Source organism: Vicia villosa, linkage group LG2 (genome assembly GCF_029867415.1).
Source record: "Vicia villosa cultivar HV-30 ecotype Madison, WI linkage group LG2, Vvil1.0, whole genome shotgun sequence".
Lineage (NCBI taxonomy): Eukaryota > Viridiplantae > Streptophyta > Magnoliopsida > Fabales > Fabaceae > Vicia > Vicia villosa.
This window is the reverse complement of record NC_081181.1, coordinates 118,833,720-118,860,629: the sequence shown is the minus strand read 5'-3', so window position 1 is coordinate 118,860,629 and position 26,910 is coordinate 118,833,720.

Below are 26,910 nucleotides of genomic sequence, written 5' to 3'. Positions count from 1 at the left end.
CGTTCATTCATCATCATCACTTCACTCTCGATCCATCTCCCTCTCCCTTGAATCTTCATCACCTCTTTATAACCTTCCTCCACCATTTTTCATATCACACGCTCATTCTCATCACTACTCTTCACCATCTTTTCTGAATCTTCAATCACTTCACTCTCCACTTCTTCACCACCATCTTCATCTCTCATTATCTTCGCAATCTCAGAATCAACACCTTCAGCTCCTCAATCTCCATCGCATAACCTTCATCTTCATCACCTGAACAATCATCACCCAAACCTGCAAAACAGAAAAGAAAAGACGCAATTCAATCTTCTCCACATACGTGAATTTGCATCTACAACAACAATCCACAAATCATCATCTTCATTACCTGCAACCACCGATTCTGCAGGATTCTTAACAACAAAGAGGCGATAATCGAAAGAAAGCAAGAAGAATCGGAATTCTGAGAAACCGCTCTGTGTTCATCATCATCGCATCGAGCAACGTTGCATCTTCAAGAACTTTACAACAGCATCACGTTCATCATCAACTTCCAATAAGCCTTAATCTGTAAACAAGGTACCGACACCATCGTTGCGCCGACTTCGGCCACAACAACGTCAGAAACGCATCGGAGATGAGAGAGGTCGGAGATGAGCAGAGATAAGAGAAGTGGAATCGGAGATGGAGAGCTCGAGATGGAGAAGTTCCGATCGGAGAGGACGAGTGGATTCCGCGCCGCCGTGTTGTTCGCGAGAGGAATAAGGAGATCCGGTTGCAAAGCTCAATAGTCACAGGTAACAAAACCTAAATCCCTTTTCTATTGTTAATTCAATTGATTTTAGGTTTTTAATGTGATTAATGATGTTTAATTGGATTTAATTGTTGATAAAGTCTGAATTAGCATAAAGTTTCATTGTTAATAAAACCTGATGGAAAATATCTGAATCATTGAACCAAAGTCTGAGCCATAAAATGGAAATTGGATCAAGCAAAACTGATATTCATTGGGCTCCACGAATTTCTATTTCCACCCCCTCTTCTGGGCCCAAGCGCCAGTTAAGATAGATTTAGTTCATTAGGCAATTACTTTCTCACCCCCTGTGGCAGACAGATTTTAGCTTTGTTTTCAATTTTATTTTCCCTTTAATTTTTGCTTCATAAATATTTTTTCCATGCAATAAAAAATAACTAAAAATACATTTTAGGTAGTTTTATGTGTGTACATAATTGTAATATTTTCTTTTGGATTTTTAGAATTGTTTTGCTATTTCTAATAAATCTTTTTCTTAGATGTGTTCATATTTCTTCATGTTTCGCTAGGTTTTACAAAGTAATTTCGTTTAACACTTTAGGATCAGAATTTAATCACCAATTTTTGTATAGTTTCAGTAGACTAACCCATGATGTTGTGTATAAAAAATGAGCTCCTAATTCTTTGTTTTGATTGGTATTTGGTTAGCGTTGTTTGACTCGATTAACACGCGTTTCTAATAGACAATTGTGACGTTTGTGCTCTCAAATTGAAATGCATTCATGCAATAATGTCGGTTCCTTTTTGTACATATGATTAGGGATGTTTAGAGGTCCTAAGACCTGGAATTGAAAATTTTAGATCATGTTTTCCTATTTTACTTGATTTTTCTTTATCACATGTAAATAACTTGTTTTTTGTTGACGATTGCACCGTAACTTGTACAAATGACCCGTAATTTTGTGCAGAACTCCTTGGCATGATTTTGTGAGTGTTTAGGCATCTATTATAGGCCATTTACTACTGACTTGTACCATTTGATTACATGTTTCTAACTTCATTCACAATTTGAAACCGTTTAGCTAGTATTAACCTAGTGTTGTCTAGTTTTGGTTAGAGTTTCGTATTGCTTCATGCTAATTGACTAATATAGATTAATATAGGATATTAGAACTAGATGATTGAGTTTGCTACTGACTTGAGGCCTAGCTCATTGTGTTCACTTGCTTTTGTTTTGATTAATTGATGTTTGCCCGCTAATTGGTAAGTAACGATGCATGCGATGCTTTGACGACTTCTTGTGGATGTTTTTGTAGGGTACCGTGATGCTTTTGTATTTGATTTGGGACATTCAATCCCATGTTTTGCTACTGACTTGGAGCTTCTTTCTCTTGTTTCCATGCTTAGCCTCTCATTTCTTACTTTGATTTTGATTACATCTTGCTATTGCTTGCCATGTTCCCTTAGACTCTTCCTTCTTTGCTAAGAGGAATTGAGATAGGATAGGTATCCTTGACCTTAGGGCCATTAGTAGATTAGAATAACATAGATTAGAATGGTAGATCTAGTTCCCTTTTGCATTCTTTTTCTTTTTCAACTCTTTAAAACATTAATAAACGGAAGAGGCGAATCACATTAAGCAAGTGATAGAGAAATGAGTGGGATTCATTCCCTAATCTATTTCTCCATCACTTAGTGGCATAGAAACGAGTGGGATTCATTCCCTAATCTGTTTCTCGGTCACTACTTAATGGGAGAGAAACGAGTGGGATCCATTCCCTAATCTGTTTCTCAAACATTAATTGATGGGAGAGAAACGAGTGAGATTCATTCTCTAATCTGCTTCTCAAACATTACATAATGGGATGGAAGTGAGTAGGATTCATTCCTTAATCTGCTTCTCGATCATTATACATTTTATGTGATTCGGATCGCAAATTAAACTCCCCTTAAAAAACACACAATCAAAAACACTTTAACACACATAACAATGGTTCAGACTAAAGCAAAGTAGAGAAAGTGGTGAGTGGCCCGGTATTGGGAACTGTTCACCACTCATCTACCCTAAAAGTCACAAACCAATCATTTCTTTTTCTTTTGCCTCGTTGGCACCTAAGGGCACTGTTATTTCCGTTCGTACGCATCGTAGGGCAATCCCTTATGCAAGAGCGCGAACGTTAACTCCGCCCAACTAAAAAACACAAAAACAAACAGAAAATCGTGAGCCGAGCTACGGTAACTCTGATTCCTGAAAAGGATACGTAGGCAGCGGGGTAGGGCCCGTGCGAGTACAATTCTTTATTTTCCCTACATTTTGCATTCATTCGCATATAGACATAGACATAGATCACACCCTTTAGATAGAAACGAACATAGGTGGATACCATCGAGTACGATGGGCGTGAGGGGTGCTAGTACCTTCCCCTCGCGTAACCGACTCCCGTACCTAGATTCTCTGGTCGCAAGACCCCGTTCCTTCCTTTGTTAGGCGACTCTGTTCATTTTTTGCGAGCGTGCGACAGAGCAAAACCCTAATTGATTGTTGCTTGTACTGATGAGTGATTTCTTGTTTAAATCCTGCTGAGTCACAAGTAACAAACACAAGCTATGCAATTTGTTAGAGATGCAAATGATGTATATGCAAATGATATGAGGTGGTATCTTAGGTCAAAAATTGGGGTATGACAGATGCCCCTATTTAAGTTTCTTCAACCTGAGACATGAAGATTGAAAATCTTTGTTTTGATAGGGTGGAAGAGACTTAAATATCAGAAGACGCGAATTTTGGACCTAAGATACCAAAATTGCGAATGATGCAAGGATATCTTTACCGAGGGGATATCAAGAACTGACTCCACTGGGAACAAGAGATCGGGAAGGATGTCTCAATCCGTTTTAGGAAGAGAATCCGTTTTTTTCCTTTTCGGGAAGCAAGTGTATGCTTCACCAGGGAATGATAGCTTTGTAAGAAAAGCTTACTTATCGACATTACCGACTATCAGCACAGGGATAGACTTGTTAATAATGCGAAGGTGAAAGGTATGAAACCGTATTACCGATTATCAGCATGGTGACAAACTTGACATGGTAATAAAAGTTCCAAAGGTTCGGTTAATATTACCGACTATCAGCATGGTGATAGACATGTTAAATAATATAACCAGAACAAAAGGTTACCGACTACCAGCCTTGTGATAGCGGTTTTGAAGACATGATCAATTATCAGCCGAGTGATAAAATGATCCTGGAGACTTTGCTAGGGGAATTACTGGTTATTCAGCCTTGTGAACAGTAATAAGGCTCTGATTGTCAAATGGTCTTCATGATTGATTTCCTAGAGAGGAAAAATCTTTTGAAAGAGACCTAAGCTGCTCAGACGACGAGGCTATTGCTTATTGTCTGTTTTTCACGACTCTGTTTGGTGGAATCGGAATTTGAATTTCTGGTAAAGACAGGGTTCTAACCAAGAATGAATTGGAAAGAAATAGTCAAACAAGACTTTGTACCCAATGAGGGATGAACTCAACTGGGGATTTTCTCCTTTGTTTTGAGAGGAGAAACTAAAGCAACCTTCTTCCACGAGGAATGATCTCAGTGGGGAACTGGAGAAAGAAGATGTTCTTTTTGCTTATGGGTGACAATCTATTGGAGAGATGACACGCCCATACCTGTTTCTTTTCTTCTTTTTTCCTTTTCTTCTTTTTTTTTCTTTTCTTCTTTTTTTTTTGGGATAGACATATCCTGAACAAGTGATTTTGAAACAAACATTGAAAAATGCAAGAATGCATAAATGATGCAAATATGTATGAATGATGAATGTCATGAATGTCACATGCATGCTAACAATACTGACAGACAGAGAAGTATATACTGGAGAGGGACCGACGTCACAATACAACCAGATACTTGGGAAATGTTTTTCAACACGGTGTAGATAATACGGGTGATGAATGGTGTTGCGTGCTTTAAACTTCTCTGGGGAAGATAAGCATCTTTTCTTATTGAGATGGAAGAACCTCTTCACTGGAGATGGAAAATCTTCGTCACTGGGGATAAAAGACCTTCTTCACTGGGGATAGAAGAGCTTTTCCTATCATAATCTTTGATTCATCCTATGGAGATAGCTGTTGATGTTCCTTCTATTGTTCATAACTCAAAGGAAAGTTCCGCTTTTATTTTGAAAAAGTGAAGTAAATTCATTTAAAACTTTTTTTCTTTTTCTTTCAAAAGTGAATAACACAATTAAAGCGTCATTTTGCAAGCTAAAAGAAATTAGAGATTGCAAACAAATGGGCATAAGGCTCAAATTTATTTAATAGGATGGAAATCAGCTAAAGGCGTGATTCCATGGAGTATTTACAAAAGTTGGAAATGGTAATTATGCGGAAAAGGCTACATTGAAAGCAATAACCACTATCTCCCCTAACAACTTTGAGTTCCAACTTTGCTTGTCGCTTCAGATTGGCGATGATTTGATTGAAGATCCTTTGATGAAAAAGACTCCTCAGGTGACAAAGTACGGACTGATGCAGTTACTTTGTCATAAATCCTTAATTTTGCCTAGATTGCCCTTTCAGGTTTTCAATCTACCAGGATGAATTTTTTTCTGTTTATTGTCTCTAATTTTTGCCTGGACCGCCCTTTCAGGTTTTCAGTCCACCGAGACGCTCATTTTTGCCTAAGTCGCCCTTTGCGGGTTTTCAACTTACCGAGCTGTTCTTTTGTATTTTTTAGACAAAGTATTTCTTGACTACATCAGCATTCACAGGATGTGGGAGTTCGTCACCATCCATGGTTGTAAGAGTCATGGCGCCGCCAGAAAATGTTCTTTTGACAACGTACGGGCCTTCGTAATTAGGAGACCATTTGCCCCTAGAATCTGGTTGAAAAGACAAGATCTTTTTAAGCACGAGGTCGCCTTCTTGAAATTCACGAGGTCGAACCTTTTTGTTGAAAGCTTGTTTCATCCTTGCTTGGTATAACTGTCCATGGCATAGAGCAGTCATACGTTTTTCTTCGATTAAGTTCAACTGATCGTATTTGCTTTGACACCATTCAGCCTCTGATAACTTAGTCTCCATGAGGACTCTCATTGATGGGATTTCAACCTCTACGGGGAGTACAGCTTCAATGCTGTATACTAGAGAGAAAGGGGTTGCCCCTGTTGAAGTACGCACTGAAGTACGGTACCCATGTAAAGCAAATGGCAACATTTCATGCCAGTCTTTGTAAGTGACGACCATTTTCTGGACGATCTTCTTAATATTCTTGTTAGCAGCTTCGACGGCGCCTATTCATTTTTGGTTTGTAAGGAGAAGAGTTATGATGCTCAATCTTGAATTCCTCACACAATTCTTTCATCATTTTGTTGTTCAAGTTTGAACCATTGTCAGTAATGATCTTGCTGGGAACACCATATCGGCAAATGATGTTATTCTTGATAAACCTCACAACCACTTGTCTTGTAACATTGGCGTAAGATGCTGCTTCGACCCATTTGGTGAAGTAATCAATTGCTACCAAGATGAAACGATGACCGTTTGAAGCTTTCGGTTCGATCATTCCAATCATGTCGATACCCCACATGGAGAAAGGCCATGGAGATGAGAGAACGTTGAGTAGAGTCGGTGGCACATGGATCTTATCTGCGTAGATCTGGCACTTGTGACATCTCTTCACGTGTTTATAACAATCAGATTCCATTGTCAACCAATAGTATCCTGCTCTTAAGATCTTTTTGGACATTGCATGCCCATTTGAGTGAGTTCCAAAGGACCCTTCATGCACTTCATGCATTAACATGTCTGCTTCGTGTCTATCCACGCATCTGAGCAAAACCATGTCGAAGTTTCTTTTGTATAGCACATCTCCGTTCAGGAAGAAACTACCAGAAAGCCTCCTTAGAGTTTTCTTATCTTTGTTCGATGCCCCAAGCGGGTACTCTTGAGTTTGAAGGAAGCGTTTAATGTCGTGGAACCACGGTTTATCATCGATGACTGCTTCAGTTGCAAACACATAGGCGGGCCTTTCAAGGCGCGTGATTCTGACTGTAGGCATATCATTCCAATGATTGACTTTGAACATGGAAGATAGAGTAGCCAAGGCGTCTGCCATTCGATTCTGATCTCGAGTTATATGATGCAATTCCACCTTGTTGAAGAAAGTCAACAGACGTCTTGCATAATCTCTATAGGGAATCAAGCCAGGGTGGTAAGTTTCCCATTTATCTTTGATTTGGTTGATCACGAGAGCTGAATCTCCATATATGTCGAGGATCTTGATCCTTAAGTCAATGGCTTCTTCGAGACCCATGATACAAGCTTCATATTCTGCGATATTGTTGGTGCAATCAAATAGCAATCTGGCGGAGAACGGGATATGAGTACCCTTGGGAGTGATGATGATTTCCCCAATTCCATTGCCAAAAGCGTTTACTGCTCCATCGAAAATTAGGCCCCATCTTGATTCAGGATCAGGAACTTCTTCAGGTAACGGTTCGTCACAATCTTTCATCTTCAAGTACATGACATCTTCGTCAGGAAAATCAAACTTGAGAGATTGATATTCATTGATTGGTTGATGCGCCAAGTGATCGGCGAGAATGCTTCCTTTGACCGCTTTTTGAGCACGGTATTCAATGTCATACTCAGATAACAGCATTTGCCATCGGGCAATCCTTCCTGTTAAGGCGGGCTTTTCAAAGACGTACTTGATCGGATCCATTTTGGAGATTAACCAAGTAGTATTGTTGATCATGTACTGGCGGAGACGTTTTGAAGCCAAAGCACAACATGTTTTTTCGAGCATGGAGTAACGAGACTCACAGTCTGTGAATTTCTTACTCAAGTAATAGATGGCATGCTCCTTCTTACCGGTTTCATCTTGCTGTCCAAGCATACAACCCATGGATTCTTCCAACACGGTAAGGTACATGATTAATGGTCTTCCTTCAACTGGAGGAATCAATATTTGTGGTTCTAACAGGTACTCTTTGATACTGTCGAACGCTTTCTGGAAATCTTCAGTCCATACAACCCCTTGATCTTTGCGGAGAAGCTTGAAAATTGGCCCACAAGTAGCAGTCATTTGAGAGATAAATCTGGAGATATAGTTTAATCGTCCGAGAAATTCTCTTACTTGCTTTTCAGTTTTTGGTGCAGGCATTTCTTGAATAGCTCTGACTTTGTCGGGATCTACTTCAATACCTCTTTGGCTGACAATGAAACCCAAGAGTTTTCCAGATCTAACCCCAAAAGTACATTTGTTAGGATTCAAGCGAAGCTGATATTTCCTTAGTCGTTGAAACAACTTCAAAAGGTATTCAATATGTTCTTCTTCTGTGCTGGACTTGGCTATCATGTCGTCCACATAAACTTCAATTTCTTTATGCATCATGTCATGAAAGAGAGTAGTCATCGCTCTTTGGTAAGTTGCGCCTGCATTCTTTAATCCAAATGGCATCACTTTGTAGCAAAAGGTACCCCATGGGGTGATGAAAGATGTCTTCTCCATGTCTTCAGGAGCCATCTTGATCTGATTATAACCGGAGAACCCGTCCATGAAGGAAAAGACGTTGAACTTAGCGGTGTTATCGACCAGCATGTCGATATGTGGTAACGGAAAGTCATCTTTTGGACTGGCCTTGTTCAAGTCACGGTAGTCAACACACATTCTGACTTTTCCATCTTTCTTCGGAACTGGCACTATGTTGGCCAACCATTGAGGATATTCTGAGGTGACAAGAAAACCTGCGTCGAGCTGTTTTTGAACTTCCACTTTGATCTTGTTAGCCATATCAGGGTGAGTCCTTCGCAATTTCTGCTTAACTGGCGGACATTCTGGCTTCAATGGCAAGTAATGCTGAACAATATTGGTATCCGACCCAGGCATGTCTTGGTAGGATCAGGCAAACACGTCAACATATTCTTTGAGAAGGTCTGTCAACTTACTCTTGACATCAGCATCAAGCAGCGATCCAATTGTCACTTCTTTTTTGTCTTCTTCAGAACCCAAGTTGATCTTTTCTAAAGGCTCTTCGTGAGGCAGAATGGCTCTTTCCTCGTGCTTAAGTAATCGAGAGATCTCGTCCGGGATCTCCTCTTCTTCCTCTTCTTCGGCTTCGAACACAGGAAACTCAAATTTGGGAGAGGGCATAGGGTTATTGCATTCAATGGGTTTATCAATAGTAAATCTGCACATATGATTTATATTTATTTCAGAAAATTTATGAATGCAAGAGTGTATGCAGATTTTTTTTGAAAAAGTTTTTTTTTATTTTGTTTTTTTTGGTTTTTTAGGATTACCATTTCCAGAAAAAAGCAAAAATAAAATATATAATGTAGGGAATTCAAAATGACACTTTATTTATGATTCATTTTTGAAACAAAGCCCTAAACACAAACTCATTTGTCTTGGGCAGGACAAAGAGGGAAACTTTTTAAAACAAAGCCCTATACACAAAGTTATTTGGGCGGAACATTTAAAAGCAAAGCCCTATAAAACATCTCTCTGCTTTGGGCAAGGCAGGAGGTCAAAATAACAGCGAGGTGATTACTTTGAGCGGCGAACAACATTTGGAACGTCGACAGCTTTCCAGTAGCAACGAACTCCTCTGTGTATTATGTATTCAGGAAAATTCTCCTCAGAATTATCTTCAGTATTGGCATTGACCGCTGGTCGAGCAGGATTTGAAGGTCCTGGTTTGTCAACCTTGTTCTTTGTAGAGTTGAAACGGTCTTCTTCTACTTCTTGAAGAGCATATGATGAGTCACAATCTTCAGAATTTTCAGGATGTATTTCCCAGTCTTCAGGATGAAGAGACTCGTTGTCAGAGACACTTTCCGAGTCAACTGCGGGGCCATCTTCCCCTTCATTTTCAAAAATGGCATTTATGTGATAATAACCATCTTCAGGATTATAAACCTTGGCAGATGCATTGAAGCCGAAATCTTCAGTAATTTCAGGCTGCTGAGAAAATTGAGAGGGCTGATAAACCTCTTCTGGTTGACTGTTATATTCAAAGGAATCTCCCCATCCAGTTGGTTGGATATCTTCAATCGCAATATTTGAACTTTCAGGTGCAGTATATTTCACCATATAATCATATTTGCCACTTGGTTGTCCCAAGGTGTCCCAGATTTCTGCAGGAACAGGCTCAGTTTCGTTGCCTTTAGATTTCTCTGAAGGAGGATGGAACGGTGCATACGGTTCTTCCTGAGATATGTATCCCGAGTCATTGAGATAACATTTCCATTCTTCTTTAGGATCGGGCAGACCTTCTTCGATGCATTCCTCGATAAGGACATTAACCTCTTGAGGAATCGGGTTAAGGAACCCTCCACTAATGAATGTTTCTTTGATTGGACGAAGGGTTTCATCCTTCTTGGTGCAGTTTGAAAACGTTGGTGAACATCCGAGTCCTGCTCTGGTTTCATTCTTGGTAGGGATCACAACTTGCCCCCAGCCAGTGGTAGTTCCATCTTTTACTACTTTTACTGCCTCTTTGTAAGAAGAGATCGATGCTTTCTTTTTGGAAGATTCGTCTTCTAAAGAGAGACCTTGGAACTGAGTTCCTTCCACATCATCAGCACTGATAAAAGAGAAATTGGATAAATGGCTCACCATCAAGGCTTGTTCCCCACTTATTGTTACCAATTTTCCATTTGTTACAAATTTTAACTTTTGGTGGAGCGTAGAAGTTACTGCCCCTGCTTCATGAATCCATGGTCGTCCCAACAGACAGCTATAAGCAGCTTGAATGTCCATGACCTGGAAAGTGATTTGAAATGTATGTGGACCAATTGTCATGGGAAGGTTGACTTCGCCGATAACAGATTTTCGCGATCCATCAAATGCTTTGACTACTACACCACTGAACTTCATAGGCATTCCTTGGTAAGACAAGCGAGCAAGAGTCGTCTTTGGCATCACATTCAAGGAAGATCCGGTGTCTACCATCACATTGGACAAAGAATCTGACTGACAGTTCATAAAAATGTGTAGAGCAAGGTTGTGATTTTTACCCTCCTCGGGGAGTTTTTCATCACAAAAGCTTAAATTGTTGCAAGCTGTTATGTTAGCTATTATCCCATCAAAGTGATCAACAGTCACATCATGATCTACAAAAGCTTGATCCAAGACTCTCATCAGGGCTTCCCTGTGGGCTTCAGAGTTTAAAAGCAATGAAAGTATTGAGATCTTTGAAGGAGTCTGCTTAAGCTGATCCACAATTTTGTATTCACTTTTTTAATAAGCTTCAAAATTTCATCAAAGTCAGGATTGACATTGGTTCCACTGGATTGACCAACATCAGTGTTTGTATTACTGACAGGAGTTTCCTCAGGATTCCCTACTGGTGTATTGACAGGATTTTGCCCGGTTGCAGGAGCAACAGGCTGCTTTGGAGGTAGTGGAGTATAAACACGTCCACTTCTTGTTACTCGACTCACATCAGTGATGTTTACGACAGATGAAAGAGTTGGCAAAGGAACTTATTGTCCATTCTTTATCATTGTTGCATTGTAGTTGTATGGTACTGCCTTGTCAGAGTCATAAGGAACAGGTCCAGGTAGACAAATGATCAAAGGAGCAATAGGAACCTTTGGCTTGTTGTAGGTGACTTTTATGCGCTCGGGCATGTTGAAATGAGGAACGATGACGTTAACTTTAGGCATTTCCGAGTTGATACCTGAGACTAAAAGCTCATACGGATAACATCCTATCATGTTAACTTCATCTTCATTCCTATTTCTGTAGATCTGAATAGTACCATTATCTAGCAAAACTTGAAGATCTCTTCTCACAATCGAACATCCGTGAGGATCTATGCAACATATGCTACAGGAGCCGTAGTGATGCTGGCGAAAATTCGGCCTTTGACAGAGAGTAGCATGCATTTGTACCAAATCAGCTCTTGAGAAATTGATATTATAGACTCGGTACGGACCAGGACATCCATACACCATGTTTACAACATGCCCTCCATGATTGGGCAGCGGATTTGCTTGCACATTAGGATTCAAATTTCTGAAAGAGAGAAGATTAGATCTAACCAACCTTTGAACTTCATATATCAAAGTTATGCAATGCTCAAGATCATGGCCAGGCGCTCCTTGATGATAAGGGCATGAGACCTCAGCTTTGTACCACCATGGGAGTTCAGGTACTGGTGGTGGTGCTTTAGTTTGAACAAGACCTCTTTCAATCAAAGCATGATACAACTCTGTGTAGGTCATTGGAATCGGATCAAACTGTGGAGCACTTTGTACACGATTCTGATTATTGTTAAACTGCTGAGCCTGTTGTCGAGGCTGTTGTTGTTGAAACTGCGGGGTAAATCCCGGATTAGGTGCTGTATTAATGGCTGGCGCAATAGCAGCAATCTGTTGTTGACGATTGACATTTCCTCTTGGCTTTCCTTGGGATACCATGTCAACACTTTGTTCTTTCTTCTTTTGGAAACCGCTTCCGAACTTTTTGGTTCCGCTTGAAGATCCACCTTCTTTAGTTAGACGCCCAGTTCGGACTCCTTCTTCTAGACGCATCCCCATGTTTACCATTTCGGTGAAATCACTTGGAGCACTAGCAATCATGCGTTCATAATAAAACGGGCCAAGAGTATTCAAGAAGATCTTTGTCATCTCTTTCTCTTTTAACGGTGCATTAATCTGAGCAGCAGTTTCTCTCCATCGTTGGGCGTATTCTTTGAAAGCTTCATGGTCTTTCTGAGCCATGGATCGGAGCTGATCTCTGTCTGGAGCCATATCCGAGTTGTATTTGTATTGTCGAACAAAGGCCTCACCTAGGTCGTTGAAAGTCCGAATATTGGTGCTATCCAAACCTGTGTTCCACTTCAGTGCGGCACCAGTCAAACTGTCTTGAAAGTAATGGATGAGCAACTGATGATTATCTGCATAAGTAGACATCTTCCTGGCATACATCACAAGATGGCTTTGTGGACAAGAACTACCTTTGTACTTCTCAAAGTCAGGGACCTTGAATTTAGCAGGTATTTGTACACTGGGAACTAAACATAGTTCCTGGGCATTCTTTCCAAACAAATCTTTCCCACGAATAGCCTTGACTTCCAGTTGAATCTTGTTGAACTGTTCTTGGAGATCTCCCACAAGATTACGCTGATTTATGCTATCATCCTGATCATGATAAATCTCATTGCCACCATAAGGAACTGTGTGAACCGTATGGGTCGGAACTGTCATAGTGGGTTGAGAAAGTGCCATAGTGATTTGGGAAAAAGTTACCCCTGAATGTGGAATAAACGCCGAACCTTGTGTGGCAAGCGCTTCAGTTGTGGTTGTTTGAACCCCAAAGAAATTATGGCGGAAACCTGCACCAAAGCTGAAAGGCGTGCCCCAACCTTCTGGCATGGAGAAAGATGGAATGCTGAATGCAACTGTAGAAACTGGAGTAGTGACTTCAGATATCATTGTTGCTTGACTGTTGGGTGGTGGCGGCTGATTCTGTGCGGCCATTAAGGAGTCTACCAGAGTAGTGAGACTTTCCAATTTTTCCTGAAGGGTGGTCACTGTACCACGGAGCTCAATATTTTCTTGTTCAGAGTGTTCCATTACTCTTCTTCTGCTTGAACGAGTATTGTATCTGTGATCTGATTGCGAGCGCGGCCGAGAAACTTTGAGACGCGACAGCTTGACGATCTATTGGAGAAAGATCCAAAAGATGAGACTCTATACAACAGACTCGATATGCAGAATGATGTATGCAAAAAGAAGTTTATGATTTTTCCAAACATTTTAAAGATTATTTCCTTGCAAACATTTGAACACAAACTATTCTTTTATTGAATAAATGGGAAATGTTACAACATTGGAGCGTAGCTCCTTACAAAAGCAAATGATAGATAAAAGTTAAACAATCCTAAGCATCTTCATCAGACGAAGAACCAAATGCGTTGTGCAGCTTGAGCTTCATGATTTCTTTCCCATAATGAGCTTTCAATTCGGCCTTTTCGGTCCTCAGCTTGTTAACAACATTCTTCCAATCGTCAGGAGTTGGAGCGTTGCTTGTTGAGCCTTCAAGCTTTTTCTTGCTTTCTTTGATGTACCTTTTGATTGCAGCGTCTTTCTGACGGATCTTCTCATCTTTGTTCATGAGCCATCCATCTTGATAATAGAGAGTTTCTTCGTGATCTTTCACTCTTTTCTTCAACCTTTTATTTTCCACATCAGTTATACGAAACTTTTCTTCCCAAGCATCTTTTTCTAACCTCATCTTGGCTAAAGTGTCTTGATATTCCTCCATAGTGGGAATGTTGGGCCGTTGAGATACCACAGGAAACATGGGTTTTTCATAAGCATAAGGCATTTGGAACTCCTTTGCTCTTTTCTTTACCCAGCAGGTGTAGGCGTCCATGGCAATGCAATTTCTTGCCTCACCTTTTTCTTTCCATCGGACGTCGTACCAAGCTCTCACCATTCTTGTTTTCAACCTTTGAGGATTATCCCCTTCTCGGTAGAATTAGCCTTCCATTGTGGGACCAATGGGTTTAGTTGAATTTGCATACCCGAGTTGTCTTCGGGCTAAAACTGGATTGTAGTTAATTCCTCCTTGTGTACCAATGAGGGGTACATTGGCGAACTCTCCACAACTATCAATGGTTTCTGTACCACGGCGAGCCAAGGTATACCAATGAACATCATTATTAGTAAGAGACATAAGTCTTCGAGGCCAACGCAAACCTTCTCGATTTTCCGTGAAGATAGGAGACTCAGGTAAGTGTGAAACAATCCATTTGAACAACAATGGTGTACAACATACAATGATTCCACCGCCTTGGCGATTCCTATGATGGACAGAGAAATACATGTCACCAAGCAAAGTCGGAACAGGATTTCCATTCAAAAAGATCTTTATGGCGTTGATATCGACAAAGTCGTTGACGTTGGGAAACAGAACCAGCCCATAGATGAGCAAGGCTAGTATAGCTTCAAAAGCTATCATGCTACCAGATTCGATGAAATCAAAGGCTTTCTTTATTAGGAAGTGTGAGGTTAAACCCGGGAGGTTTCCTTTGGTAGTCCAATTACTCTCTACTTCAGATTTCTTCAAGTGGATACTTGCTGCAATGACGTGTGACTTAGGAATGGCTTCCAAACCATTGAAGGGTATTTTTTCAGACACAGGAATACCCAAAAGATTGGCATATTCTTCCAAGGTCGGTACCAACTGGTAGTCTGGAAATGTGAAACACCGGTAGACGGGATCATAGAACTGAACCAAAGTTTTGAGAAGTCCTTCATCAACATGAGTGTTCAAGATAGGCAAAAGCTTTCCATAACTTTTCCTAAAATCGGGAGGATCTTGTACAAAAGATGCTAACTCTCTCAGTTTTTCCACATCAGGCGCTTTGAAACCGTACTTTTTGGTATGCCTTTTTTCCATAACTTAATCCTATAATGTTTGCAAAGAAAATTCTCTAAATTTTTTGGAAAAAATCATGTTTTTATGGAAAAAGATGGGTTTTTTAATGAATGTATGAATGCATGGATGCATGGATGCCACATATTCAAACATGGTAAAGCAAACATGGTAATGCAAACATGGTAACACAAACATGATAACGCAAAAACATGGTAATACAAACATGGTACACATAGGTTCAAAGGTCCAGCGTCACGAGCATGAGGTCAGAGAACCAAACATGGGATAGTACTAGGGGTTAATCACCTGCACAACATGTTCTACTAATACATCAGAGTCTACATTTTTCTTTCGGATATTACCGGCTTGCACGACTGAACTTGTGAGCCAGCAATATTCTCAAGAAAAACTCGTCTGAGTGTGGCTCTCCGCATGACAACTAATCCAAGTCTTCATCTGAATAGTTTCTGCGCCACAACCTAATAAGGCCAGGATGGGTTGGGGTTCTACGGCCAACTCAGCTTCTACAGTTCAATGAAAGCAATAATGTCTTCGCTACGAAACATGCTAAACATATATTACCAACAAGGAACCTCCACTGAGCGGAAGGATTCTCACGTACGCCTGTACATGACTATACCCTCCACCTAATTCTTATGTGTACTTAATCTGGGTTAGGATTTGTCCATAATGTATCACTTGTAACAGAACCACACAAGTAACAGAACCAGAACCACACATGTAACACAAATAAAAACATAACAATTGGAATTAACCCTTCCTTTGGAAACAATAAAAAGATTGTCCCCAGTGAAGTCGCCATTTTTCTGTCGCGGGGAAAAATCGTATCTTTTTTCGGGATGAGACACCTGATGCCTTCTTTGGGCTCGAGTGCTCAAAAAAATGATTTTTCTTTTGTTTCGACCAAACTTTTTATTGTTTCCAAAGTAGGAAAAGGAAAAAAGCTGCAATAACCTTAAAAGTGGGGGAGAGATCTTGGGTAAGAGGGTTGGTTATACGAAGGGAAGGTATTAGCACCCAACGTATCTATAGTACTCTATAGGTTTCTTTGCTATGTTTTTTTCATTCCATGTTATTGAGAGGTTCTTTGTGAAATAGGTGGGACCTAAGGTGTTTGTTTGATTATGCTCGCAAAGATCACCGCGATCCTCTGCATACATATCCCTTAGAGGGAATCAGAGCATCTGTAGCTCGGGGTCTACGGGTGCTAAGGTTTGAATGGTTTGAGAGAGAAGTTTTGCTCGCCAAGGGTACGACCTTGTGCCTACGTATTCTCAAAGGGATGTTGAGAAAGTCAGAGCAATCGTAGTTCCCACTTATGCTAGTGGAAGCAAAGGATAAGAGACAAATGTCATCTTAATGCCCGATGTATCTAATCTATATCATCACATACATCTGTTTGATTTTTGTTTGAAATCTTTTCATTATAAGCCCTGGGCTGTGCCACTTATGGCGCTTAGAATGATAAAGATGTTTTTTTGTTTAGCCAGCCTTGTGGCAAAAACTTTCAATGAAGTCAGCCTTGTGACAAAAAGTTTTGATTAATCAGCCAGCCTCGTGGCAAAAGTTTCAATGAAGTCAGCCTTGTGACAAAAACTTTGATTAATCAGCCAGTATGGTGGCAAAACGGTTTGATTGATTAGCCAGCCTTGTGGCAAAAAAAAGTTTGATTGATTAGCCAGCCTTGTGGCAAAAAAAGTTTGATTGATTGATTGTTTGTGATGATATAGAAGAGATACTCCTATCACAGAGATGATAAATGTCTAATCTCCTAGGGTATTTGTTTTGGATATTGGGGATGCTTATAAGAAGCCCGTGGGTCCTTGCACGAAGCCCAAGAGGAGGCTATCCGAGGGTCCTTGCATTGTGAGCCCAAGAGGAGGCTATGGGAGGGACAATCGAGGGTCCTTGCATTGTAAGCCCAAGAGGAGGCTATGGGAGGGACAAGTCGTTTGTACGAAGCCCAAGAGGAGGCGTGGTATAGTTGGTTTGAGCTCTTAGAGCGATTTCACCGGCAAACCATACTCTATGTCCTAACCTAAACTAGGGAGATTCTTTGCACGAAGCCCAATAGGAGGCTATGGGGAACCTAGTGTTGTACTAAGTTGAACAAGTATATATAACACAATCACAAATATGAACAAGTACGAACAAATATGAACAAGTACATGAACAAATATGAACAGTTATATGAACAGTTATATATGACAAGGTGTGTGTATATAATGGAGTTTATGAAGGAAATATACCTATAAGCATGATCCATTTGCATACACGGGGGCTCGGGACTTATACTCGGGGAGAGGCCCACTTGAGTTTATTCAAAGCTATGTAAACAAATATTTACAAAGGGGCTTGGGACTTATACCTACATGGAGGCCCATGGTATTTTTGGGAAGATTTAAAGAAAACCTTCATTTTTGATTTGCTATTCAAAGTTAAAAATCAAATTGATCGAGGTATGTACAAAAAAGGTGTACAATGAAATACCTAATTTCATATACGGGAATGGGACTTATAGCTATGTGGAGGCCCAGATTGATTTTTGGAAGAAAAACCCTAAGTTTGATCTTGTTATTCGAGGGTTTAAATCAATTCGATCGAAGTATAAAAGGTAGGTATATATACAATGAAAAACCTAAATTTATACAAAGGAATGGGGCTTATACCATAAGGGATGCCCAGATTGTTTTGAAAATCAATTGATTAATTCAAAAAGATTTAATCAAGAGTTTTTGAAAGGAGAACCAAAAAGAAATGGTTTTGAAACATGATTTGTTTTGAAAAAACGACGATCGTTTGTTTTTTCTTAAATGGTTTGAAATTTTGAAAGAAATCAAATTAATTAAGATAAACACTAAGATTATACTTAATTAACACCTAAATGATTAGGGTTTGATCACAAAATATTTTACAAGTGATTAGGTTTGAAAAATCAAGTGAAAAACAATATTTTTTAAAGTATTAAAAACACTTAAAAACATGTCATTTTAACCTAATTAAAAATGTGTTAAATAAATATTTTTTTTTGTGATTTTTTGGATGTTCATAAAATATATATATATATTAAACAAAGAGTGTGCAAAAAATGAAGTAAAAATGATGAATTTTGATTGGTTAAATTAATTGATGAAGTTGTGAAGAAAATGAAGAAAAATAAGTGTTAAAAAAAATGGTTTTGTCTCCACAAGGGTTTGAACCCACGCCCTCACTCTCACCAGCCAAAACACTTACCAACTGAGCCACGCTTGTGGCTTGTAAGTAACACGCGTTTATCTGATTATATTTTAAAACAAGGATTTGAATTTTCTAAACCAAAAAACGCGCCAAGAACACAATCCCAACTGAAATTTGAAAATCTCTAAAACTGTGTTGTTTTGATCAAGTAAAGGGTCTATCTCACTCGGTTTTGCACGAGGAACATGATGGTGATCTCACAATTCATTTATTTTGGCTCTAAGGTGATCAATTTTGTGATGAACACGAAGAACCCTAATTCTGAATTTGAACATGAAATCGTGTATAATTGATGAATTGTGAAATTGATTGAGGGCTATTGATCAGTGATAGTGCAGAAACAAGATGGCAACTCAATTTTTCATTTATGATGCATGTATATATGAGTTTGAAGTTCATGAGGCTTACCTTCAAAAACGGCAAAACTGGAGATTGAATTCTTCAATAGAGGTGTTACAGATGCTTTGCAAAGATCTGGATAGCTTCAATGATGATTATGGAACATGTCTGGATGCTTGGAGTGAACTGAATTCATCTGAGCATAGCCATGGGACCCGATCTGCAGTTGCTTGGAGTGAGGATCGAATTTGATGATGGAGGTGTTTCAGATCATGAATGATGGTTGGAACAGTTCATATGAAGTATATGGATGATGTTTAGAAGGTTAGTTTGGACAGAATTGGCTTGGTATGGATTTTGGCATGATAAGGCTCTCTTTATGCATACATGGAAGTGAGGTAGTGATTTTGGAATTTAGGTGTTTTTGGGGTGTGTGAGGGGATCAAGCACATCCCATATGATGTTTATGAGTTGTTGGAAGCATTACTTTGGTCAGAACTTCAAAGGTTTAGAGGTTGAGATTTCTACCTCTTTGAAACTTAAGAAACTTGGAATTCAAGAAAGAAAGAGAAAACCTATCTTTTGTGAGGTTTTGGTGTGATTTTGGAATTGATTTGCATCTCTATTTATAGGCCATGAAATCTGATTACAAGCCTTGGCAAGTTGAGAATGCAATGATGGTTTTGGCTTAAGAGATAAAAGAGAATATTTTCATTTAATGCTTTAGGTTAAAAACCTAAACCATGGTTAAAAAACTCAAGTGATAATATATTCTCTCCAATCTGATCTTTAGAGTTAAGAATCTTGCTGTCATCATTCTATTTGGTCATTTCTTGCATTGTTGGTCATATAGTGTTCATAACTTAGTGAAAAAATGGTGAAAATTCAAGCATAATGGTCACTAATGTCAAATTTCAAAACCATAGCTACACTCCATATTTTTTCATGCTCTTGAACATTTTGGAAAGCTCATGTTACACACTTCAAAACCCTAGTTGAAAGTTTCTTCAAGACCTTTAATGAAATGGGTGAAAAAGATCCATGAACTTTGAAGAAAATGAGATTTTAAGTGAAATTTTCAAAAGATACCAACTTTGAAGCTCCATATCTCTTAAATGATTGATCTTTTGGAAAATCATTTTATGTGACAAAGTTGTTCATTGGATCAAAATCTACAACTTTCATGTTGGAAGTTTTTTTCAGTTTGTAGGTGAAATTTTGAGTTATTCCCTTCCAAAGTTTGGAAAAAATCATTGAAAAACACTTGAAAATTTTTCTAAGTATAAAAGTCAAACTTTGACTTTTTGATTCTTGATTGATTTTCTTGATTTTTCTTGATCAAATGACTTCATATATCATATATTGATGATTTAAAACTTCAAAAGTCATGGTTGACCAAAATTCCCCAAAAGTCAATGGTGATCTTGTACAGTTGACTTTTTCAAACGAATCGCGTTTCTGGAGATTTCAAATGAACCAGGCTATCCTCACCAAATGAATGGTATGAATGGATCACATTGAGTTATTGGAGGACCTTGAGCCATGGTTTAAGTTGTGGCACCATGTTCTGATTAAAAAGTCAGTTGTTCAGGTGAATTAGGTCAAAAACCCTAATTGTCGACCTGATGAAATTGATGACTATGGATCTTGAACTGAGATGTAATTTCCATTGGATGTTGTCATAGGGATTATTTGAAGATGATTGAAACCTTTGATTGACTTCCTGGGGATTTTTAGGGTTTCCCAAATGTGATCCCTGATTTCAGTCCCTGATAGTTTAAAACCCTATTCTGATGATTTGAAATTTCACTGTTGATCAATCCTTGTGTAGGAGATGTCTTGAGTCAATAGATTAGGAAAAAATGATGCACTTGGGGTATTGAGGTCATGTCCCAAGTCATTAGGTCAAATCCTGAGCAAAAGTCAGGAGTATGCTATCTTTAGTCAAAACCCTAATCTGGTTGGTTCAGAGCCTTTGAGCTTGTTGAAATGAATCTCCAAGGACCAAATGTTGATTGTTGATGAAGATGATTCATTTGAAATGAAGGGGGAACAAAACCCTAATTGATTGTTGCTTGTACTGATGAGTGATTTCTTGTTTAAATCCTGCTGAGTCACAAGTAACAAACACAAGCTATGCAATTTGTTAGAGATGCAAATGATGTATATACAAATGATATGAGGTGGTATCTTAGGTCAAAAATTGGGGTATGACAACGCCTTCAGGAAGCTTGTAACAACTCATAACGTAACTTGGAATCGCTTGTGCCACCGCCTTGATCAAAGTTTCTTTACCCGCTCTCAAAAGGAATTTCTCCTTCCAACCCTTTATCTTCTTATGAATTCTCTCCATAATCATAGCAAAAATATCATTGTTCGACCTACCAAACACCACCAGTAATCCCAAGTACTTAGAGTGGTTGACCACACTCGGGACACCCAACTTGCTGCTATCCAAATTCCTAGTGCCAGGGCTCACGTTATTGTTGAAGGAAACTTCAGACTTGTTAAGATTAACGACTTGGCCCGAAGAAACCTGGTATCTGTGGAGAACCTGCAAAAATGAGGTGTGAGATAATGGGCGCTTTGCGAGCAATCCTAAGACCGTGCAGTTTCTTAATATTGATCTCCGTCTTCAACATCCCCGAAAGCATATATGCACATAAAACAAACAAGTAAGGAGAAAGGGGGTCCTCTTGGCGGAGGCCCCGAGCAGGACAAAAGCAGTTGTTGGGATTGCCGTTAACCAGGATCTGATACTTCACTGATGAGATACAACGCTCAATTAGTTTCACCAGCTGGGTGGGGAAACCCGTAGAAGCCAAGGTCTTTGTAACAAACTCCCACTCAAGCCTGTCATACGCCTTCGACATATTTAATTTCAACTCCATTGCCCCTTTCTTACTGTAATACGGTGGGAGAACTGACTTTTTGTTGTGTTATTTTGCAAAACAATGTTGCAGATAGCTAGAGTCGCCACCGAATTTTATTTTATCCAATTAGGAAAGGCAAAAAGAACAGGAAAGACCTTTTAAAAAAGATTTTGAGTTCGGGGGTAAGTTATACAAAGGGAAGGTATTAGCACCCTTTGTATCCATGGTTATCCATGGGCTCTTAATTGCTTAGCTCACTTTTGTTTGAATTGTTTGATTTGTTTGAAAGTATAGTGTGTGTTTAGAAAAAACAGTTTTAACTTTGTAATGATCCTTGTGCGGATGTATACAAAGTATTTTCTTAAAAGATGTCTGAAGAGACGACGTTTGAAGAAACGAGGTGTGAAAAGCATTTGTTGAATTGTTGTGAGCAAGCACTTAAGAGTTACCTACCCCTAGTTCGTAAGGTCTTTCTGGTACTTAAGACCTTCCTTGAGTTGATAGTACTATACATACCATTTATGAGTAGGTAGTCCTATCATTGGATGTTAAGGGACATCGAAGGGTCATCGAATGGTCATAGAAGGCAACTTGCAAGGATTTCTTAGCATTCAAAGAGACTATCATCATTCTCATAGGCAACTCGAGGGACTAGATCATATTTCCTAGGCAACATCGAAGGGATATTAATCAGAGGCAACCTTGCTAAGACATCCCTACGTTCGAGGGACTTGACCATTTAATCGAAGACAACAAGACAGGGTTACCCTAAAGGTGAGTGTGTGAAAAGTGTGTTGTGTTTAGATATTTAATCTTGATGTTAGTCATCTCACGGTTGATTTTAATCTTATCATACAATCCTATTAGTCATACATCTAAGCAGTTAATATTTGCGGAAATTAAAATGCGGAAGGTAAATGTCCTACGCTTACATGGCTTCGCGGAGGGGGATTGCAATAAAGTTGGGGAGTGCGGAAAAGTAAAGTCCTAGTTTAAACTATTACAAGGCTTTTGCAGTTATATAATTGGAGGTGCGAAAAAGTAAATACCTAATTACTATTACAACCTCGAAGCAATTATATTAATAAAAATATGCAAATAAGTAAATAGCGGACAATTGGAAAAGTTGAGAAAATATTGGAGGGAGGAGATGAATGGGATTAGGTTTAAAAAAAAGTTTTGGAGATTTAAGTAAAAACCTAAGTTAATTAATTAAGTATTTAAATTAGCCTAATTCTAAATTAAATTAACCTAACTAGACTCTAATTAAATTAATTATATACAGATAAGTAATTAATTAAACCTACGTCTAATTGGTTTTACTCTAAAACTAACCTAAATCCTAGTTAATTATGTTTAAGTGAGAAGATCAAATTAGGGTAAAGACAACTATATTTTTTCTTGTGTTTTTAGTGATTTTTATGATTATTAAAAAAACTAAATCTAATTAAAAAACAAATTAAGTGAAAATTTAAGAGTCTTTTTATGTAATTATAAAAAAGGAATTAAAACAAATAAATTGAATGTAAAGGAGAAAAGGAAAATGGCTAAAAAAGGATTGTGGCCAAGGGGATTTGAACTAGGGGTGTTCTTGGTTCATGAACTGCATTGAACTGAACCAAATTAGTAGTTCAGTTCAGTTTTTGAAAATCATTTTCATAAAAAACCAGTTAAGTGATAAAACACTTTCAATTCAGTTTTAAATTAGTTTAGAATCAGTTTGTATTTATAAACTGGTTTATAATTAGTTTGTAGTTATAAACTAGTTTAAAACCAATTTGTACTTAAAAACTAAATTTTTCTTTTTCAATTGAAGATTTATTTTATAAATTATTTCAAGATTACTTATTTTATATATAATGATTTGTTAATGTATTGTACTTACAAGTTATAAAATCGATTATTAGAATCATATGTAGAAATAATTACTACTGCAGTGTATAAATTATATGGAGAAAAAATTACAACTGCATTTAATATTTTGTTTTTTATTTTATTTACCACTTGAAATTTGTTTGTTAATTACAACATGCAAGCTTAACAAAAAAAATTCCTGCTTCGCTTTTCCGATTTTGCAGGCAAAACACACGTAGGGTATGTGGCACTAGTTTATGTGTTGATAAATTTTGTTGCATAATTTTTTTTTATAAGCACTTTTGCATAAACTTCTTCCAACTATGAATCCACTTTTTAATTGTAGAAGATTTTCTTCTTAACTTCTCCTCGTTGGTGATACTAAATATTTAATGCATTTTTTTAACTGTTGGGTCTAATTATCGTCAATTCATCTAAATAATTGATTATAATTGTACCATTTTAAATGTAATATTGGTGTACAAGTAATTGAAATATGATAGCATTATTTTTAAACCTAATTTTAAAAAAATAATAATAATAATAAATCAGATTTTTTTAATTTAAAAGTATTTTTTTTATGTTTTAAAAAATAGTTAATAAAACAATTTAAACTGGTTTTTAACTTAGATTTGATTAACTGAATTGTTTATTATATATGGTTCAGTTCATAAACCATTTAAATGGTTCAAGTTTATTGTGGTTTAATGCAATTCAGATCAGGAATATGGTTCAATTAACCATATTTTTGCACACCCCTAGTTTGAACCCTGGTCATTTGGATTACCAGCAAAAGGCCCCACCACATGCGCTGTAGTTGTTGGCTGATATGGGAATCGTCACAAAAAATAAAAAAGGAAAACAAATGTTAGTGGAGCAAAGTAAAAAAACAGTCAAAGTGGGGCCCGGGTGGACGCAGCAGCCAATCGCGGGTGGAGAGAGGGTCTGACTTGTTTGACCGGCCAGTGGGAAAGGGACACGCGCGCAGTCCAATGGTTCATGGTACTGTTCATCTTCTTCCTCAAATTTCGCTACGAATTCGCTGCAAGCTGGTTGCGAAATTAGCTACAATATTTCGTAGCAATTTCTGAAGAAAAAATAAAACTAAAAAAACACGTTAATTAACAAACAAAAAAGTGCACATGTTCATTAATTGAGACGCTACGAACACGATGGTGGTGTTCATTTGGATCGAAATGGCCTGGATTTACGAAAACTAAAGCCTCACGCTTTCATGCCCTAACCATGGTGGCTCTTGTTCTATGCGTCAAAGCTTTGTTCCAACTATCCAAATCTCTTCTGAATGTTCTCAGAAACTCATACACATGAACAAATTACGTTAAATGCAAGGATAAATGCAATACGAATTTTATAAAGTGCGAATGAATATGTCAAATTTGAAACGCACGTTTTAGGTGGTATGGGCTTGAGTTATGAGTGTGTTCTTACCCTTTACTACCTTGGAAGTGGATTGAAGTGATTTGTTTGGCTTGAATCCTCTTGAATCTGGTTCTTTTTTTTTTGGAAGAATAAGAAATTATATATATTTCCAAAAACAATTAATACAAAGTGACCCCTAGGGTCCAACTCGGCTCAAAGAGCACCAACTCCAAACAAACTATATAAGAAGAGATGCTATTCTACTTCTATGTATCGGTTTTCTCCACATTCTATTAACTATGCTATCAATAATATTCCTATATACATATGCCCTATCAATGTTGGTATTTCCACTTTTATACACTCTATCATTCCTATAAAGCCAGCAATTATGCACAGTTTCCGTAAATCCGGTCTTTATCACACTAGTAATCCATCCTTTGTTCTTGCACTTATGGATTATCCATTCTAATTCATTATCCCACCTTTGTGGCATATGATCAATCTGCATCCAGCTTAACACATCCTGCCAAATATTTTTCATCACTGTACAGTCAAACATTAAATGCTGCAAAGTTTCCATTTCAGAACAGAAACCGCATTCAGCATTCGTTAGAATCCCAAAGCGTACCAAACGTTCCTTTATGGCCAATCTCCCATGGCATGCCATCCAAGTAGTAAAAATGGCTCGCGGGCGAGCCTCATTCCCATACATCAATGCTCTCCATGCTACTGGCTGCGAATTACTCCCAAGCTCCTTATACACATGCATCTTGCAGAATTTCTTATCGTGATTGGCTTTATTCCAGCTCACCAAATTTTGCACCTGATGTCTCTTATTCAGAATTGCACAAAGTATCCACGAGCAGCTAGGCTTTATGGGTACAGTCATTGTAGTGTTCCTCTTGATGTAGTAGCTATGTACCCATCTCACCCAAAGATTATCATCCTTTTGGCTTAGATTCCATAACAGTTTGATCAAGCAAGTATTATTCCATCTGGCTAAATCAAATACATTCAAACCGCCTTGCTTCTTGGATTCACACACTTTACTCCAAGCAATAGGAGCTCTCTTGCTACTCAAGTCTTTCCCTGTCCACAAAAAAGTCCTGCATAATTGTCATACCCCAAATTTGTCCTACCCTTTAACTTCTAACTGGCTTAGGTTTTGCATTCATGTACATACATCACTTAGGTCATAATCCATACCCATGCATGCATATCATTGGTATCAACCAAAGACCAGTAGGAAAGAACTTTTATGGCAAGGTATTGATTGAAGGGTACAAGCTTGCAAATCATCTGGTTCCTTAAATCAGGGTTTCTTTGACCACAGTCAACCAGTTGACTTTCTGGTCAACAGTTAATCAGGAATGGTTTCTATGTGCGAAAAGCTTCTCATACTGACTATGTGGATGTGTTTGTTTGACTGGATTTGATTGGAGGAGATTTAATCGGGAATTTCATCAATAGTCGGAAAAATCAGAACAGTTGACTTTTGGGTCAAAACCAGAAGAATTATTCAAATATTGACTTTTGGTGGAAAATTAATCAAGAAAAGTCGAAGAATGGATAAAATCGAGAGTTCGACAAAAAGTTGCCAAAATAGCAAAAAGACAAGTTTTCAACACTTAGAAAATTTTTTGATGCTTTAAATCTTGTTGAGCAGTCCACTTCAGCACTAGATTACACGTGGCAAATGGCATTTTTTGGAGAAAATTCCAACATCAAAGTTGTTCCTCTCATGGAGGAGAACAACTCTGTCGTTGGACACTTTTCCATTTGAAGCTTGGTTGAGAAGATAAACTGGTTTGAAGTTAGAAGAAACACATTTGTTTAAGTCATTCAGCTAGGCAAGATTCTGGGCACGCGTGACGCAATTCATCGAACATGTGATGTGCCATATTTGAAGCTAATTCTAGAGCAATTCAGGAACCCTACAAATGCAAGCTTTATATTTATCTACTCTTTGCCATGTACTCCATGCAATGGGACAAGAATTGAGTCAATTGAGTGGATAGTGAATCAATTGTGAGTGTCCAAAGTCATGCCCTCACACTGGCCAAGGTT